Source organism: Saimiri boliviensis, chromosome 9, assembly GCF_048565385.1.
Source record: "Saimiri boliviensis isolate mSaiBol1 chromosome 9, mSaiBol1.pri, whole genome shotgun sequence".
In the NCBI taxonomy this organism is placed as follows: domain Eukaryota; kingdom Metazoa; phylum Chordata; class Mammalia; order Primates; family Cebidae; genus Saimiri; species Saimiri boliviensis.
Window position 1 is genome coordinate 72,557,716 of NC_133457.1, and position 17,294 is coordinate 72,575,009.

The window sequence follows — 17,294 nt, forward strand, 5'->3', positions numbered from 1 at the left end:
CCAGGGGGAGCCAGGAAGACTGGGAAATCAGGGCAACGCTGTTGGAGATGAGGGAGCACAGCGCAATTTGGGGAGCCAAACACAGGCGGGACACCGACCTGTTACCTCGAGATGTGGCCTCAGGAGGTCTCGTTGAGAGCGGTGAAAGGGAGGAGGTGGAGACACCATAGCGGGAAGACGCGGCGAGGGTCCGGCTTAGCAAACCCGGCAGAGTCGGAGGCCTAGGACGCCGGGCCCTGGAGGCACTGCCGGGGTGACTGCGGAGGCCGCGGTGGTGGGGGGTCCGAGGGGGACCGGAGTGCTCTCTCAGGTGGGCTTGGGGGGGCCCCGGCCCAGACACCCAGGGCGGGCTGGCGCACCTGCATGATGTTCTGGAAGCTTCCCTGCAGCCTGGTGGGTGGCTGGGGAAAGCTGGGCCTGGGCCTCCAGTGCCGGCCGGCACCCCCCAACTGGAAAGGCTTGGCTGCACCCGCCCTGAGGACACGGTTTTCCAGGAGCGGCGATCCCGGGGTGGACTCTCTCGGCATCCGGGGGACACGGGCACTCTCGGCTCCCCCATGGGGATGCACCCCCGAGGCCCCGCGACCCAAAACCAAATCACCCACCAGCACAACAGCCGCGTCGTTCTCCCGTGATTTAAAGGAAGGGTTTTTACTGGTGGGTCTGGGAGGTTTTGGAATGAATGAATGGGGTGAGACCCGAGGGAGGGAGGCGCGTGGAGGCCGCTGCCTCTGATGGTCCCAGGCTGTGCCCAGGCCCCGAGATGCTGTCCAGGCCCTGGAAGGGAGTGAAGCGGAGCCTGCTGGAAGAGGAGGTCAGCGCGGCCTGATTTGCCTCCCTCGGTGGGTGACTCGGTAGTGCCGGCCTTCTCTTGCCTGTGGCGCCACCCCGCCCGGGCCCCTCAGGGTGTGGCTGCAGCCAGTGCCTGTGAACCAAGAACCCCGTGATGATTTTTCCTTGCAGGAGATAAAGCCATGAAGGGACTTGAAGCCGCAGGGATGGCGTGTGGCATGCAGGATCTAAAGCAGCAGAGCGGAGAAGTGAAGACAGTCTTCCTCCTCCGTGGTCCCTGGATCTGCAGAAGCACGGAACGTGCCCAGAGTCTCTGGTGCCCATTTTGCTGAGGCGTTGTTGGGGCAGGAGGTTGAAAGGTGGCATCAGTGGATGGGTGGCGTCCCATGTCCCGTGGCTGTCACAGGGGCCAGCATCCAAACGCAACCCTCAAGTAACCCAACTTTCCCAACAACTGAGGGTGGTAGCATTGTGTTTAAACGTTTGGGGCCTGAATCAGACAGTGTAAGGTTCAAAGGCCGCTTAGTCGTTTCGTTTGGATTCTCTGCAAAGCAGTCCCAAAGAGTAGAATTGGGTGCAAGTGGTGACTGTGGTCCCGGGAGGCAGCTGCAGGGACGGGATATGAGAGGGAGGGAAGCCAGCCCAGGAGTGTGCTCTGACACAAGTTTCCACTAGGGCAGCAGGGGCCCACACTTGCTAGGGACCCCTCAGCACCATGTGCAGACCACACCTCAGCATTGTCTTGCTGGTGGGTGGGGAAGCTGGGTTCTTGATCCACTACCACCAAGCCGCTGAGGCTGCCCTGGGGCTGTTAGCCCCTTGGCCCTCCCACCTGCCCTCATGTGGGCTTGGTTGGGTCCCTGGGCAGAGAATGCCTCGGAGACTCGCAGTTGCTCTGTTGGGAAGAGGGGCAGCTGCCCTGGACCCGGCCTCCCCCACTGCCCATCCTCTTGGTTGCTCCTTGCTTGCTGGCAGGATTCTTTGAGCTTTGCCCACAGGTAGTGTGGCCTGGCATGGCCTCTGCCTTCCTGCATGGGGCTCCCTCGCTGTGGAGTGTGCATTGCCGGTGGCTAGCCAATGTACAGGGGCCGATGGGGGAATGCTCCCCTTCCTCCCCGGGACCATTCTCAGATGCACTCCCAAAGGCAGACAGAGGGGCTGACTCAGTATCCCGTCCCAGCTCTGGCAGCTCTGCCTCCCCAGCCTCACCCCGGTCCCCTGGGGTCTCGGGGGTGGGGTGCAGTTAACAGCCTGCATCTGGCTGAGGTCAGACTCTGCTTTCTGGGGATGGGCTGCCATGATGACAGTGCTGAGCTGTTTGCATTGGTGCCAGTGTAAGGGAGACCTTCCGGGACGGTGTGAGTGTGGCTCTATGGGCATGCAAGGCAGGGCCATGGGCTTAGCCACATCTGCGCTGCGCTGCAGGGTGAGCAAGGATGGGCAAGGCATTCAACCTTTCAAGTGCATCAGCAGAATTCCCCACATCCAGAAACAGGCAGAGAGCAAAACTGCTGAGGATGGTGGCTGGACAGGCACACGGAAAATCCGGGAAGGTGTCACCCGCTGATTTCTTCTCTCCGTGCTGGAGTTCATGGCCACAGTAGGGACCAGTACCAGGGCTCCCAGACATCCCCAGCAGTTCCTTGGTAAGGGGATCACTGGGGCAAGTGCAGGGAGAGCTCTGACCTCAACACAGGGGCAGAGTACTTGGGACCCACCCACAGTACCTTGTGATGTTCTAGGGACCATCAAAAAGGTAAGAAAGAAACTGATTCAGCCAAATAACTCGTTGTCTTTTTTCTGTGCTATTATTGCAAAGTGTTAACTATTTTCTAAACTTCATCTTTCGAAATAATTTTAGATTTATAGATGAGTTGTAGACATAGTACAAAGTTCCCAAATACCCTTTGCCCAGTTTCCCCGAAATGTTAGCAATTTACATAGCGACGTGACGTTTATCAGAACCAAGAATTTCATTTACTAAATGTTTTCAGTTGGATTTCACCAGTTTTCCCACTAATGTAATTTTTCTGTGTCAGAATTGAATCCAGGATGCCCTGTAGTATTTAGTCGCCATGTCTCTCTCCTTAATCTTTTGTCACTCAGTCTTTCCTTGTTTTTCATGACTTTGAACTTTGCAACTGTACATTTACTAACTTTTAAAAAACCGAGCTGGCTGTGCTCACTTTGGCAGCACATATACTAAAATTGGAATGATACAGAGATGATTAGCATGGCCCCTGTACAAGGATGACACGCAAATTTGTGAGGCATTCCATATTTTTAAGACTAACACCATAAAAACTGGGTGTGTGGCAGTTTTTATGGTGTTAGATATGATAGACTGGACAAAGAAGTGATAGACTGGGCTAAGAAAATGTGGCATATATACACCACGGAATACTATGCAGCCATAAAAAATGATGAGTTTATGTCCTTTGTAGGGACATGGATGAATCTGTAAACCATCATTCTTAGCAAACTGACACAAGAACAGAAAACCAAACACTGCATGTTCTCACTCATAGGCAGGTGTTGAACAATGAGAACACATGGGCACAGGGAGGGGAACATCACACCTGGGGTCTATTGGGGGATGGGGGCTAAGGGAGGGACAGCAGGGAGTGGGGAGGTTGGGGAGGGATAACATTGGGAGAAATGCCTGTTGTAGGTGACGGGAGGGATGGAGACAGCAAACCACCATGGCAAGTGTGCACCTATGCAACAATCCTGCAAGATACTAAAGTGTAATATCAAAAGTGTTTATATGTCAATGTTAAAATATGTGTATGCATACATATTCACATATGCCACTTGTAAATAGCATCCATTTTTGACATAAAGTTTTGATCATGATTTCAAGTAATATTTTCCTATGTAATTTAATAATCTTCAGATATATGATATATGATAATAAGTCTCAGTGCATGGTATTTTATCTACAACTGTATTGTGATATGTTTGAACAAGCTACTATCACTGGACATTTATTTCAGTTTTCCTGGAATAAATAATGGGTGATAAACATCATTATGTTAAGACATAGAAATCATATGGAAATCTTACTTTAAATCTCTGGTCATTTACTAGGATAAAATCATTAGAAAAAAACTTAATTATTTTGGTATAACTCTGCATTTTTCAGTACTGTATGCATTTTTTCTAAAACTCACAATTTAATGATGCCTGTGTAGTTTTTTTCACTTGAAGTTTGTTCTTCTAGAAATCAGCAGAGACACATTCACTTTTAAGTTAAAAAAAATCTGCTTTTGGGCATGAGAGGGGAAATAATCATTTACATTGAGCATTTCAAGCAAAATCTGTGGCAATGTTAAATGTTGACTTGTCAATGTATGGTAGGTAATATGTCAAATTCTTAAATTACTTCTTATTTTTAGGGAAATTACATCTTGAATATCTTGAATATATTCGTTCTTTATTTGATATCTTTTTTTTTTTTTAAAGAAACAGTTTTTTCTACTGTCAAAAAAAAACCCTGAGCTGGCTGAAAACTAGGCTGGTGGTTTTATTTCTGGGACTGTGCAGACACAGCGACAGTTTGGTCATTCTGGGTACAGGACAGCCAGGGACATCTATGGTTCTCCTGGGCACGGTGCAGTGCTCAAGATTTCCAGAACCAAACTGCATGTCGCAGTTCTACTTACACATGCCTCCATGCTCTTCTGGACTGATGCTCCTGTGAAAACAGACAGCAGAAGGGTGCTAGGACTGCAGCTGAACTTGGTGATGGTGGTCTTGAATGCTTGTGCTTTGCGAGAAGGGGCACATGTGAGTCCCCACAACCTACTCACTTCAGCATGACCCAATGTGGGCTCTCCCTCTTCCCCCATCTCCCCTCCTAGCACTTGCATGGCTTGGCATATTGCCTCTTAGGGGATTCTGTCTTGGCTTAAGCTCCCCTGTGGTTGTCCAAATTGTGGCTTCAGGCCAGTTGGGGCTGGGAGTGATGCTCCCCTCTGGGCCTTGTCACCCTGCCACACACGGGCATCCAGGCCTGCCTGTGCCCCCTGTGCAGGCGCAGCCCCGTGGCATTGACAGCAGCTCCTTGGGTTGCAAAATCTATTCCTCCATCTCCTTTTGGAGTAAGTGTTGCTGTCTACATGATGGAAATCAGATTTTCTCCCCCTTTTATTTTATGTTCTTTCATGTTTGTTCCACCCAGATTCACAAAGGGATTAATTTTTTAATTAATCTATAGAATTCAGTGATTTTCCTAGGATATGCCTTGGTGCTGGTCCTTTTGGATGGATATTGTCAAGTACACACTGTGCTCTCTCAGGGTGTAGTTTCAACTCTTCTTTTTTTCTAAATTCTGTATTATGGGAAAGTGGTCATTGCGGAGTTCAGTATTTGTTCTGCTCTTTTACTTTAGTTTTTTTTCCCTCTAGATACTTTATTACCTATATGCTGAATCCTTTTTGCCTATTTGCCATTTCCTTAAAAGTACTTTTCATTTTTTCATTTATTTCCTTATGACTAAAACAAATTCTTCTTTTCTCTCAATGCGTTGACTGCCTGTTATTTGCCCTGAGCTCCTCCCATTTTAACCCTCATTTCTGAGATGATTTTCATTCGTCCTGAATTCTTTGCCAAGTCGTCTTTTTTCCGGGTTTCCCTCACTTCCCTCTTCTCCCTCCACACACATGCTGGTGTAATGGGGGCTGGGGCCATGGTGGTCTCCTCAGCTTGCTTGGACATGGGGCCTTGGGAGTGCGGACGCTATCATCTAGTTTTGCTGTGAATTTGCCCATGTGTTTTGGTTTTATTATCTAATTTCCATGTTATTTTTTGGGCAGGATTCAAGGAGATTCAAAACCCATGTCACTGCTGCCATCTTCCTAGAATCCCCTTAAATCCTCATGGATTTGCTGACACTGGGAGCATCCCGAAAGCATGCCATGCTAGGGTGGCTGCAGTGACAGGTACAATGAGAAGTGATCATGAGTCCCATAGATGTGCCCAATTCGACTTCCTCCCAGTACAACCTGACAGCAAATGTGTGCGGGAGGGAAGTTAGAATGGTCTCAAATGACTGTGGTTACAGCTTACTGTGGCACATTTCACAGAAATGTATGACCACATGAGCACATTCCAACGGCTCCTCCCGAGACCTTGGAAAGGGCAACCGTCCACCATTTTGATAAAGATTAAGTAGACCAGGGTGTATCCATAAGAATAGTATGTAGTCATGGAGAATAATCTTTCTGAATTAAAAAATAATCTTTTCATAATAATGAACATGCATTGTATAAAGTTAGGAAATAAAGGTAATAAAACATAAAGAAAATTAGAAGATAACAGTATTTCTACCACCCAGGGGTTATCACTAACACCTTAGCATATATCCTTCCACATTTTAAAATATTTTGACAATGGTTGCATACAAAGTGAAGAAAACATCAGTACAAGTTGCATCTAAGATGTGATATTGGGTTGTAAAATTATGTGTGTTTTGAAAAGTATTAAAATACAATAGACCAAAAACGATAACAAGGCTTATTGGGGGATCGTAGGCTTAGTGGTGATTGTTATTTTATTTCCTATATTTTCCACAACAGGCATGCAGACTTTTATAATCATTAAAAATGAATTGTTTGAAAAAGTAATTATGGTGATTTCAGAAGTGAGGTTCTGTTGTGAGTGTGTGTGAAATCGGATGAACAGCTTATTTTATGTCTGCTGATTATGTGTCTGCATTATGTTGTTTCAGGTTCTCCCCACTCCAAAAAAAAAAAAAAATCAAATCAGATTGTGACTTTATTCCCTGACATTAACACGTGGCATTACAGGAGCGTGTACATCACATGGTCAATTCATTGGCATAAGGATTATGTCATTGGGGAATAAATGGGAAATTCTCAAGGTGCTTTGCTCCAGTAATCGGGACTTTATTTATCTCTAGGCTAAAAGAGGGGATTGAATTCTTTAATGATGATCAGAAAATGCTTTTAGGAAATTCCTTTCCTATTAAACAATTTCTTAAAGTTGCAGTAAATGCTATGTGGTCTGTCTATGCCTAGTGAAGCCTGCAGAGGGCTTGAAGGCACAGTTTCCTTTGTCCTCAAAACCATGGAAAAGAATGTCACAGGAGTCATAGAGGAGTAATCACAAAGAGGAAAAGGTTGATCAAGGGCAGTTAATGTTACTGATGACGTATCGATAAGGTTTGCCAGCCCCAATCCCTTTCGGGGGACTTTGACTTCCCAAGCAAATGCCACTTGGTGATAAGGCTCCCAGCATTGACCACCAGAGTGTCCCCTACACTGCTGGAGAAATTTAGGCCTTAAATTAAAATCAGAGTCATGCAACTTGATTATATTTTGGCAGTTTGATTTAAGGGCAAGTTCTTTGAAATATAAGAGTGTGGTTGGTTTTTAGTGATGTAAACTAAAAGGTCTGGTACTTTCAGGTGACCCAGCCCTGGAAGACCTGTAGGCTTCCAGTGAGAAGACTGGAGACCACACCCATCTGTCCCATCGCCCTTTCTTTGGGGCTGCCTGTGATCCTGGATCATTCCCTTTGCTGCGTGCCTCTGTGCTTACCCTGTTGGAATATGATGGTGGACTTGCCAGAGGAGAGGACCCTGCTTTTCAGGAATAGCAGTCTCTCCTTCCTGGCCAAGGCAGCCAGCAGGCAGCCCTATCCAGGAGCCACAGCTTAACTAAGGCACCCTAGTCCCACTGTGCACCCTCCCTCTGCTTCTGGGGAGGTTGGAAGGACCAGGAGCATTCGTGCTTTTTTCTAGGGGGCCCTTATTGGGTCTCTGGATCGAGACCAATTCAGGGGAGAAAGACTCGACTCTACATTCCATGTTAGGACTGAAGGGTGCATCTTTACTCAGATGCAGACAGTGGACAATTAGAACTCTGACCTGAGAGTGAGCCACAGCCTTGGTACTCATGAATGCTCAGGTTGGTCCTTCACATTTGTGAACCACACAGGAGAAGCTAAGTTGTGAGCAGTGTACCTCCAGCAGCAAAGCCTTGACTGAAATCTTTAACAGTTGGCTGGGCACGCCTGAGTGTAATCAACCACCCCTTTCAGAACACTGGGGATGAATTTAGAGACATCGAAGCCTCCTGATAAGTAGGTGTCCACGCACTGAAAGAACTGAAATATCAGGGGATTCCTACGCAAATCTTACAGAGTCCTTCTGGTGTCCTAGGGGTTTGCTCACATATGAGGGACTTTCTGGTAGGAAGAGAGTCTCTTTACATTCTTTATCATATGATCCTGGTGGCTTTGTAGAGAAATCATGCGGCTGGAAGATCATGACCTGTAGGGCCAGGGAGTTGTGTGTGTGAATGTTCTGTGACCTTGGGCAAACTACTTAGCCTCTTTCAAAGCTGCAGCAGCTTTGAAAAAGAGGATGATAAAATGGAGTCACCTTATTTGACTTTTATAAATACAATTACACAATTACACATGTTGCAGGGGTGGGAAGAGAGAGTCAGGTAAAGAAAAATGGGATGAGGAGAGGGAGAGAGAGAGAGAGAGAGAGACAGAGAGAGAGAGAGAGAGAGAGAGAGAGAATGAGAAACAATCGAAGCAGCAGTGGGGAGTGGACTAGTGCCCAGCCCAGCAAGCGTGAGCCAGAGAGAGCCTTCCCTTCTGGTTATTGGCAGCCTCCACGTGGAAGCCTGTCATTGCCTTCTTAATGATGAGATGTTCTGGGGGCATTCCAGGATTCCTGGACATGGGATCGTCTTCACAGCTGTGTCTATTGAAAGCTGAGGTTTCAATCTTCCCTGGAGTGGCTTCCCAGGGGAAATTCAAGGCCACCGGTGACTGCATAGCTCTTTCCTTTCCTTTACTCGATGCCGTTTGCTGGTGAGAGCCATGTCTCATGCTGGGATATATGAGGTGCTCGGTAGGTGTGTGTTTTCCCTCCTGGGGGGTAATTTTATTTAAATGTGAGTTCAAAAGGATCACTAAATAGGACTGTTAAGCAATAACTCTAGGCACCTGCCTGGTGAGATCCACAAGAGCTGACCACAGGTGCTCCTGTTGCATGACCACAGTCATGCAACAGGCGGGGGGACATGCGGCCACCAAGCCCTCCAGGGCAGTGCTCTTTGTCATAGTCCCAAATGGGAGAGATGGCAAACGCCCGCCCACGGCAGCATGGAGAACCGGAAGCTGCCCAGCAACAGCGACAAGTGAGCCCCAGCACCCCCTGAGCTCACCCACGTAATGCTGCGTGAAAGAAGCCAGGAGAAAGGGCATTCACATTCTACGATTCCAGCCACATGACGTTCAAAAACGGACAGAGCTAGGCTTCGGTGCTGGAAGCCAGGACAGCGGGATCCGTTTCTCTCTGGAGAGCCAGCCGCTCTCCTGCATCACCCGGCTGTCCTGCAACTGCATTCTCAACACACTGCTGAGAGCGAGAGCAAAACAGCCTGCATCCGTGATTCCTAATTTATGCTGTAACTCAGCTGTATTTATCCTACGTCTATGGTAACTGGAGAGATTCTCATTTACCGAGTTCCCATTTTATAAATCTGTCTCCAATCTCATTCATTGCTGAGACTTACGCTTGAAGCGTGGTTAGCTGTGAGACTCAGCTGTACAGAGGGAACGTTTAAGGCATCTCAAATCCACTTCTCTGATGGGCTTGTCATAGTGCTCTGGTTATTTCTGGAGGCTCAAATTTCAGTTTACAGGCCTCAGATGTAGGTAGAATATCAAAATGAAACCAAACTTCAGTGTATCTATAAAATAATAATTTCCCCTTAGAATTTAAGGTGAAAAGCAGTGAAAAGCGTATTCCATATTGATAAATGTACCTGTATCACAGACCTTCAGGAACCTAACTGCGTAGTCTTGAAATATGTGCCTAAGACACATTTTTTTTTTCACTTTTTCATGGCTATGAAATGAGGATGTCCCATGGCCACCATGCTGTCAGGAGGCAGTCACTGCCTGAGCAGGCGTGAACTGGCCCAGTGGCTGGGGGGATGATGGCAGCCCCTCATTTCAGCAAGCCACGTGAGGGCCACTTGGAAGGGACAGGAGTTCTGGCTATCATCTGAGGACATTCTGTTGACATTTTGTGGTAACATCAATGCAGCAGCAGTGCCAATGTGCATGGATGTGAATGCCTTGGAAGAAAACCTCGGAGGTAATACTGGAGCATGTTCAAATAAATCCTGTATCCCCAACACTCTCCAGGGGACACAATCGGCCCTAATTCAAAAGTGACATGGAAGCATCAGGTTCTGGGAGGAAGCAAGTCTTAGGACACGTGTGTCCTTTTCCTATATACTGAAGAGGAATCTATGACAAAATGATTTATCAATAAGTCTAAAAGGCCAGGTGTGGTGGCTCATTGGTTTACACCTGTAATCCCAGCACTTTGGGAAGCTGAGGTGGGAGGATTGCTTGAGCCCAGGAGTTTGAGACTAGTTTGGGCAACAAAGCGAGATCTCCTCTCTACAAAAAATTAAAAAATGAGTCGGGCATGGTGATGTGCACCTGCAGTGCCAGCGACTCAGGAGGCTGAGGTGGGAGGATTGCTTGAGCCTAGGAGGCTGAGGCTGCAGTGAGCTGTGATTGCAGCACTCACTATGCAGCCTGAGCAACAGAGCGAGATCCTGTTGCTGCAGCTGCAGAATAAAAAGTCTAAAAGAATTATTTCAATAAATATAAATATTCTCGTGTGTAAGAAAGCGTTGTGTCATAGAAATTGGCAGATTTTGTCTTTCTTTCTCAGGGCTACATAAAATAAGAGCAGGGCTTTAGGAAAAGCAATTATGAGGTGGGCCACAGTGCATACTTACAGCCAAGGGTAGGTTAAGTCTCAATTCTGCTACTTTTTTGGCATTCGATATCGGGTTCCTCTTTGTTTTGGGTTTTTCATCTGAAAAACAGGGATAATCATAATCCTCCCTTATAGGCTGCTATAAGGATCAGATGAGATAATATATGCAAAGTCCTTATCCCAGGGCCTGACACACAGCAGAAAATAATGTATATAGATGAAAATATATACAGCATTTCTTTTTACCCACTGGAGAATATATATTAGTTTCAACTGTATGCATTATTTTCAATTTCTGTGCATAGTCACAGAAATTGGTCATGTGTTAAGCCATAAATCATCAACAAACTCCAAAAAATAGAAATCATGATGTAGGTCACACTTACTGATCACAACATAATAAAATTAAGAATTGACAACTGAAGATCTATACTGAGAAATAATAGTCTAGAAGTAAATGTACAAAGATGCACATGCAAGGTTTACTGCTCATAGAAAAAATGCAAGCCACCTGAATACTTTTCATTAGGAAAGTGGGTACAACTATGGTGCAGCCACCCTGTGGAATGTCACATCACAGGCAAAAAGAATGAGGCAGACTTACATACATCCCACAGAATAGTGTCCGAGATGCACTGAGAAGTGGGAAAATAATTCTAAGAGCAATGACATGATACATTTATGTAACAAAATACAAAATGGAATTACACTTTTTATGAAATGAAATTTCCTGCACACACACACACACACACACACACACACACACACACTGCAATGTAAAAAGAAAGCTGTGAAGGGAAGTCCTGGGATGTGACATCAGCGTGGTTACGGTGATTACCTCTGGGGAGGGCTGGCATTCAAGGTGGTTTGGTTAAGGAGGGCTTTGTTAGACATTCTTATTGTGAAGATATATGCATGCATTAATGATATTATTTAAAATCATTTATGGCCGGGCGCAGTGGCTCAAGCCTGTAATCCCAGCACTTTGGGAGACCGAGGGGGGTGGATCACGAGGTCGAGAGATCGAGACCATCCTGGTCAACATGGTGAAACCCCGTCTCTACTAAAAATACAAAAAATTAGCTGGGCATGGTGGCTCGTGCCTGTAATCCCAGCTACTCAGGAGGCTGAGGCAGGAGAATTGCCTGAACCCAGGAGGCGGAGGTTGCGGTGAGCCGAGATCGTGCCATTGCACTCCAGCCTGGGTAACAAGAGCGAAACTCCGTCTCAAAAAAAAAAAAAAAAAAAAATCATTTACAATAACAGGCAAGGTGAGAAAGGAAAAAGTTTTAGGTACCACTGTCCAGTGGAAGCACAAGATTTGCTTATTATTTTTTCTCCTCTCCTTGATAGTCATTCATCCTTATCTTCCACTACCTATGGTTGTGGAATGTTGTGAACTTGACACAGCTACTCACAGTTTCCATACAATGTCTTGTCTCTCTCTGTGTGTGATCCCCAAGTCTCCCAGGTGACTGCCGATGGTTCTGGCCTCCCTGAACCATACTCTCATGCAGCCCTTTCCACATTTAATCAGGGCTGGCCTCTGTGTCCAGCAGAATGTTGATGGGTGAGAAAAGGCACTGCAGCTCCCAGCTTGCTGTCTTGGATGACTCATGCTGGTAAAAGTCAGCCACATGCCATAAGGATGCCCAAGCAGCCCTGGGGAGGCCACACACGTAGGTGCTTAGCCCTCCTGCCAGCAGCCAGCAGCAGCTCGGCAGCCAGTGAGGGCTGCCTTGGCAGTGGATGCCCCAGCCACAGCAGAGCCTTCAAACGATGACAGCCCAGGTGACATCTGACTGCAACCCTCTTAGTCTGCTTTGTGCTGCTATAACAGAATTCCATAGACTGGGCAATTTATAATAAGCAGAAACTTATTGGCTCATGGTTCTGGAGGCTGGGAAGTCCAAGATTGAGGGCCCAGAATGTAGCAAAGGCCTTGCTGTATCATCCCACAGCGGAAGGGCAAACAAAGGGAAGGAGGGAGGGAGAGACACAGGGAGAAGGAGGATCAAACTTGTTCTTTTATAATGAATCCCACTCCTGAGAAAACAAACCCATTCCCGTGATAACAGAATTAATCCATTCAAGAGGGCATAGCCCTCACAGTCTAATCACCTCTCAGCAGCCCCCGCCCAGTACTGATGCACTGGGGATTAAGTTTCCAGCACATGCTTTCCAGGGGATACATTCAGGCTGTAGCAGACTCCAAGCCCAACCACCCCGCCAGACCGTTAGTGAATTCCTGACCCACAGAAACTAGGAGAGCTGATAAACAATTGTTACAGTTTCAGATCATTAAGTCATGGGCACTTGGCTATGCAGTATTGGTTCATTCCTGGCCTACTAACCAGTCTTTCTCAATCGGGATACCCTGTTCGTGCCATTGTTTCTCAGGTCTGCGGCCTCTGGTGACTTTTAACAGTCTCTGCACTCCCCATCCTCCTGCTGGGCCTCAGATGCCCACTTCCCTGGCTCTGTCTGCTCCCTCTCCTTCTGCCTGCCTGCCCGCCTCTCTCCCTGCCCTCTGTGGCTCATTCCCTTCTCTCCTCCCGGCTCCTCACTGGATGAGGAGGGTCACTCGCTGGCGTGCCGTCTGCCCAAGACTCCTGTGGGGCCCTCAGCAATTCTGTAGGCTGACCCCAGTGCTTTTTTTTTGTAGCTTCACAAGGGAACCCCGACACAAGATGAGGATGCAGCCTCTTTTGTCCTCAGAACCCAATTCTTTCTCTTTTCTAAGAGACAAACCAGCCAGTGGGATGTTATCCTGACACAGGGACAGACCAGCTCTGGGGAGAGTGAGGGCTGTTCTTTCTGGCCAGGCATTTCCTAAAATGTGTTTGGGTATTTTGTGGGGTGAGTTGGCTGGGAATTTCCCATGTGGTCATGGAAGCCTCCGTCCCTCACAGCCTAGAAACAAAGATGTTGAGGCCTGGTTTGCCTGCCAGTCTGCCACCTGGCTAGAAGGTGACACTCCCAGGTCTGGTGTGAGAAGTGGCCTGGTATATAGGAGGGGGTCTTTTCCAGAGCACCTCTGGGGGAGGAGAGGTGAGGACTCCTCTGTGGCGGGGTGCCCACCTCAGTCCACCATGGGCAGCTGAAAGACACATCTGATGGACAACTTGGACTCTCAGAGCTGGAAGGGACCCTGAGAAGCTACCCAGAATTTCAGCACCTCCATGCAGTGGAAGACAGCTTGAAGAAAACGAAATGAGATAGCACTTATGTGTGTGCACTGGACAATCATTGAGGCGTAGTGTTGAGAAAATGATGCCAAGTGTGGGAGGTGCGTGTGGGAGCTGCCATTGTGTGAACAGAGCAGAGGCTGAGCCTACTCTGAAGGGCGCACAGGCGGGCTGCTTCCAGGAGGGGTGATGCAGGCAGGGGCAGGGGCGGCAGGGAGGCTCGCTGCTGAATATACTTTGTAATTTTAAACCGGAACCATCTGCATGTATTCCTTTTCCAAGAATAATTAAAAACACACATTATACACATCTACCCACTCTGCCCTTGATGATTGAAGTGGAGACTAGAGAACGGCCAGTGGTGAGCCATGGGGTTGGCACTGGAAGCCGGGTCTTCCAACTTCCTCTCTTTGGCATCACTTGTCGGGCCCTTCTGGGGTGTCCGCTGGCTCCTTGCATCCCGGGTTCCATGGGAATGACCTAGGTGGTAGGTGTGTTTTCCATGCTTTCCATTCTCTTTCCAGACTCAGTGAGGTAACCGCTGTCAGGAATTCAGCTGCTGTCTGCCTTGCTGGCCATGTCTTGCTTTTATCTCTTTGGACATCAACTTGGCCTTCTGGTCTCTCCCTCTAGGTGCCTCCCTTTTTTGAAGCCATTATCTGCATGGCCTGAAACACACAGAAAATAATGACAGTGGGATGGGGGAAGTAACGCTCCATGACACGGTTAGTTACTGGAGCCATTGTTACAGACACCCGCACAGAGACTTTTCTCACAGCTTTCTTCTTCTCGGGCCTGTGTTCTCAGCCTTTCTAAGATGGAGGGTTTAAGTATCTCTAATGACTTTTCCTCCATTTCACGATGTTTATCAGGCATGTGTTATATGCCAAGCACTGTGCACTTACTCTAACAACAGCCTTATTATTATTTTTTAAAGCACCTTTACGGTCTCTATTGCACAGAGAGGGAAACTGAAGCTCATTAAGGTTGAGTGGTTTGTTTATGGAACACGCAGTTGCAGGCAGCATATGCCCACGGTCACCACGGTCCCAGCCACTCCATCGGCACACACGAGGCTCTTCCTCTTCCCCACAAACCTGGCTGGAGGCCTCTCAGGGTGCAAAGGGCCTCAAAGGAAGATGCCTGGCTCAGCGTGCATGCAGGGGCTTCCTGGAGGAGGGGACTCTTGGCTAAGGCTGGAACCATGCACGGGAGTCAGGAAGGAAGGAAGGAGGAGGGGGCTTCCAGGAGGGCAGGCTGGAGGGGGCAGAGAGTGCGGTCTCTGCTGGGTTAGGTGAGGTTGGAGCGGGGAAAATAACAAAGAGGGGAGCTAAAAAATGTGTTTCCTCCAAAGATGAGGGGGACCCTGAGTGGGGGAATAAAGGGGTCAGCTGGTCTTGAGATGGTCCCAGCAGGCAATCACCAGGTGCAGGGAGACTCTAGGAGACACCATGGAATCTGAGGGACAGGATGGGGCCTGTAGCGGGCGGTAACCGTGGGCTGGGAGGAGGGCACGGCTCCAAGAGCTGGCTAGGAGGGGATGTGGGGACTCATTGCATGTGTGGATTCAGGGAAAGCTCAGGTAGGTTCCTCATTCCTGGTGTAGGTGGGGAGAAGCAACCCAGCAGAGGTGGCGGGCGGGCTGGACCGCTGGGCTGAGCTACCTGTGCTGAGCAGGCGTCTGGATTCCAATCGGGATGCAGGACAGAAACCAGACTGCTGGTCTGTGTTTGGGAATCACCGGCAGGTGTCGTGAGCCCGGCTGAACCTTTGGAAATGGATGAATATGTCCAGGAGAATGCTCAGAGGGTCAGGAGAGAGACAGGCCCAAGGCAGGCCCAGGAAGTGCCAAGCATTGGGCCCTCATCATGCAGTTGCAGCTGGGGGAAGCCTGAAGCCCAGGGACGGAGCGGGGCAAGGATGGTCCAGATTGAAGGAAGGGAAGTGCGTGGCCAGGGCAGGACCCAAGACCAAGGGAGGCTCTACTTTCCCGGGATGGGGGCGTCCTCGGCCTGAGCTGATGCTGGCTGGAGGGAGGCAAGAAGGAGGAGGAGGGATCCACACAGGTCCCCGATGCCCTCTTTCATGTCACAGTCATCAAGGCCCGAAGAAGCCCAGCCTCAGGGGCCACTCCGATGCCCACAGTCTGCTGTGGTGGATCCCCAGCTGCTTCCACTCACTCTGTCTAGGCTGTGGACCTTGCACACTAAAAGTAAGATCCTAAGCCCCCCTCCCACTGAGTGGGCCCCTCATGGCCAAGTGGACCCCAGAAAAAACTTAAAAGGCTGAGTTCCCATTCAAGATGGGGCAGGAGGTCGGACACGCCTCGTTTTGCCCCTCCCTTTTGTGGTTTAGACACGACGGACCAGCATTTGTATTAAAATAGAGCTCATAAGACTGACAGGACAGACTGTGTGGCAGTGAGATATCAAATATAAACCGATGGACCTAAGGCCATTCCAGGCAAAGGGCGAGTGTGTGCCCCTACACTTAAAGAATAAACTGCCCTCTAACTGCCACAAGGGTTTCCTTTTTCTCTAGCAGTAAATAAACTCTGCCGTTGAGATAAGCAATATTCAAACTTGTCCAGCTCACAAACATGGCCTCACCGACTTCCTGTTCCACCAGCCATAACTACAGCTTTCACTGGACAGGTGACTGATTTTTGCAATTTTCTGTTGGTCAAAGGGCCACTGGCGAAGGACTGGTTCTAGCCAGTTTGCAGAGGCTGTGCGCTGGTGTGGGAAGATGTCTGTATGGCCTTTGATGTACAGGGCCTAATTGTCATACATTTCAATGTGAAGTTTCCACCCCAGAGTGAACATGGGTCATTTGTTACACACGTTTGCTTACTATGCACGCATCACGACTACCCTCATAAATATTCATAGCTCTCCCTGTCACCTGTTGAATATGTACGTTTAGCTAACCTCTTCAGCATGAAGCTCCTCCTGCCTGTCTCTGGTCTTTGCTTTGTCTCTGGACTGTGCTTTCCCAGTCTGCAGCACGACCACCTTCAGGTCATACCTCCATAAAAAAACCGTCTCTGCTCCTTTCCAAACTTCTAATTGTGTGACTTTTCAGTTGATGACCTGAACCCTTCTTGGCCCACAAGGAGGCAGGTGCCCCACTCCAGCTGCGGCACCACAGTGTCCGAAGGTTATACGCAGACTTTTCTGCTTTGCTCTCCTCTAGCGGAAACATGGGGGAAACTGGCTGACCCTACAGAGATGAGAGTTTCCTGCCAGGGAGGGCCCCGGTGAGGCAGCTGTGGGGAGGGAGAGCCTTGGCTGTGGTGGCTGCTTCCGAGGTCAGTAGGCAACAGTGTTAAAGACCTCCTGAGCCCCAGCCCTCCAGCGCAGCCTGCCCTCTTGTGAACACCCTGTTTCTCAGGGAAGCCTCTCATGGGCATGGGGAGTCACCCACGCTGCCGCTTTCCTGGAACGGCCCGACTTTCATAACATTTCACATTTTTCTGTAGGATTGGGTTCATCAGCTGTGTAACTAAATGTGATGTATTTCCATTTCTA

General features: G+C 48.6%; 1 non-coding gene across 1 annotated transcript; it reads left to right on the forward strand.

The window, feature by feature from the left end:
- Positions 1–2,970: 2,970 nt before the first annotated feature.
- On the forward strand, positions 2,971–3,077 carry LOC120368049 (U6 spliceosomal RNA). Its single transcript, XR_005582269.1, has one exon. It is a non-coding gene; the product is annotated as a U6 spliceosomal RNA (small nuclear RNA).
- Positions 3,078–17,294: the final 14,217 nt, after the last annotated feature.